The sequence below is a fragment of the Ovis aries genome, chromosome 13 (genome assembly GCF_016772045.2).
Source record: "Ovis aries strain OAR_USU_Benz2616 breed Rambouillet chromosome 13, ARS-UI_Ramb_v3.0, whole genome shotgun sequence".
In the NCBI taxonomy this organism is placed as follows: domain Eukaryota; kingdom Metazoa; phylum Chordata; class Mammalia; order Artiodactyla; family Bovidae; genus Ovis; species Ovis aries.
In genome coordinates, this window is record NC_056066.1 from 36,401,041 (window position 1) to 36,403,568 (window position 2,528).

The following is a 2,528-nucleotide window of genomic DNA, read 5'->3' on the forward strand; positions in this document are numbered from 1 at the left end:
CTTTTGCCACCTCTTCTTAATATCTTCTGCTTCTCTTAGGTCCATACCATTTCTGTCCTTTATTGAGCCCATCTTTGCATGAAATGTTCCCTTGGTATCTCTAATTTTCTTAAAGAGATCCCTAGTTTTTCCCATTCTTTTCTTTTCCTCTATTTCTTTGCATTGATCACTGAAGAAGGCTTTCTTATCTCTTCTTGTTATTCTTTGGAACTCTGCATTCAGATGCTTATATCTTTCCTTTTCTCCTTTGCTTTTCGCCTCTCTTCTTTTCACAGCTATTTGTAAGGCCTCCCCAGACAGCCATTTTGCTTTTTTGAATTTCTTTTCCGTGGGGATGGTCTTGATCCCTGTCTCCTGTACAATGTCACGAACCTCATTCCACAGTTCATCAGGCACTCTATCTATTAGATCTAGGCCCTTAAATCTATTTCTCACTTCCACTGTATAATCATAAGGGATTTGATTTAGGTCATACCTGAATGGTCTAGCGGTTTTCCCTATTTTCTTCAATTTCAGTCTGAATTTGGTAATAAGGAGTTCATGATCTGAGCCACAGTCATCTCCTGGTCTTGTTTTTGTTGACGGTATAGAGCTTCTCCATCTTTGGCTGCAGAGAATATAAGCAATCTGATTTTGGTGTTGACCATCTGGTGATGTCCATGTGTAGAGTCTTCTCTTGTGTTGTTGGAAGAGGGTGTCTGCTATGACCAGTGCATTTTCTTGGCAAAACTCTATTAGTCTTTGCCCTGCTTCATTCCACATTCCAAGGCCAAATTTGCCTGTTACTCCAGGTGTTTCTTGACTTCCTACTTTTGCATTCCAGCCCCCTTTAATGAAAAGGACACCTTTTTGGGGTGTTAGTTCTAAACGGTCTTGTAGGTCTTCATAAAACCGTTCAACTTCATAGCAAAGCAAAGCCGCATGCCTTTTTCTTCTTCAGGGAAGAATAATATGCTGTAGTGTGAATTTTGATCCAGGCAGAGAATGACCTCAAAATCTAATCTTTTAATTGCCTGTCTCATCCTCAGTTCAATTCAGTCGCTCAATCGTGTCCGACTCTTTGCGACCCCTTGAACTGCAGCACGGCCAGGCCTCCCTGTCCATCACCAACTCTCGGAGTTCACTCAGACTCACGTCCATTGAGTCAGTCCAGCCATCTCATCCTCTGTCGTCCCCTTCTCCTCCTGCCCCCAATCCCTTCTAGCATCAGAGTCTTTTCCAGTGAGTCAACTCTTCGTATGAAGTGGCCAAAGTATTGGAGTTTCAGCTTCAGCATCAGTCCTTCAAAAGAATACCCAGGACTGATCTCCTTTAGATGGACTGGTTGGATCTCCTTGCAGTCCAAGGAACTCTCAAGGGTCTTCCCCAACACCACAGCTCAAAAGCATTAATTCTTCAGCGCTCAGCTTTTTTCACTGTCCAACTCTCACATCCTACTAGAATATAAATAGGGAACTTGTTTATCTCGTTCTAGGTCATAGGGAATTTAAAACACTTCCGTGTCAATGCAAAAATTAACGTTGGTGTTTACACAATGACAATCATTTTTTTTTTCCCCACTAGCACCTGTATCTTGGCTGCATTTCTAAGTTTTTTCAAAGCACCTGATGTCATATGGACAGAAATCTATCCACAAAACTAGTTTTCTCTCAAAATTCAAAGAGGAGCCCACGACACGTGCGGAAGTGGCAAAGGCGGGTCCTGTTCAGGGCCATCTCATCCGTCCTGAAAGCCCCCAACTCCTTCCGCGCCTCCATCAGCCTCCTGGTGAATCACCTGAAAAAGGCCCACAGGGGCAGGATCGCCTACATCGCCGGGCCTAGACTCCTGCAATTTCCTTATTTGGTCCGTCCCTGGCCCAGGAGCTGGGCTTGGACTACGTTCTCATCCGAAAGCAAGGGAAGCTCCCGCCCCACACCGTGCACGCCTCATATGCGCTGGAGTACGGGAAGGCTGAACTGGAAAGCTAGAGAGATGCCCTGGGACCAGCTGAAGGTGGTGGTTGTGGGCTGTTCTGCTCGCCACTGGTGGAACAATGCGCCCCGCCTGTGAGCTTCAGGGCCACTTGCAGGCTGAGGTTGCTGGAGTGTGTGAGCCTGGTGGAGCTGAGCTCACTGAAGGGCAGGGAGAAGCTGGGAGGCTGCGCCCTTCTTCTCCCTCCTGCAGTATAAGTGACCCCAGCCCCAAGCCACCTGGAAGAAGAGGACCAGCATGGGCAGATGCAGCAACCCCCACTGGCCACCAGGGGGCACTGGCTGCCCGCCTGGACATGCTCTGTGTCTATGGCTGAGTGACTTTCTTCAGAGTGGGGCTGCCCCTCGGGCCCTTGCTAGGGCTGTTAAGTCCTATGGCCGGGAGCTGCCGGCTGGTTGATAGTGGAATGAGAATAAACAACTTTCTAGGGAAAAACAAAATTCAAAAAGGATGAACTTTGAGAAACTACTGAATTTACTTCGATCTCTATTTTCAAATACTAACCTAATGCTTATGCTTTGTAAGTCAAGACTCATTCTTGAAAAAAAGAAAAG

At 46.5% G+C, this 2,528-nt stretch overlaps 1 pseudogene; it reads left to right on the top strand.

Moving 5' to 3' along the window:
- The first annotated feature begins 1,614 nt into the window (after window positions 1–1,614).
- LOC105609167 (adenine phosphoribosyltransferase-like) lies at window positions 1,615–2,175 on the top strand (annotated as a pseudogene).
- The last annotated feature ends 353 nt before the right edge of the window (window positions 2,176–2,528 follow it).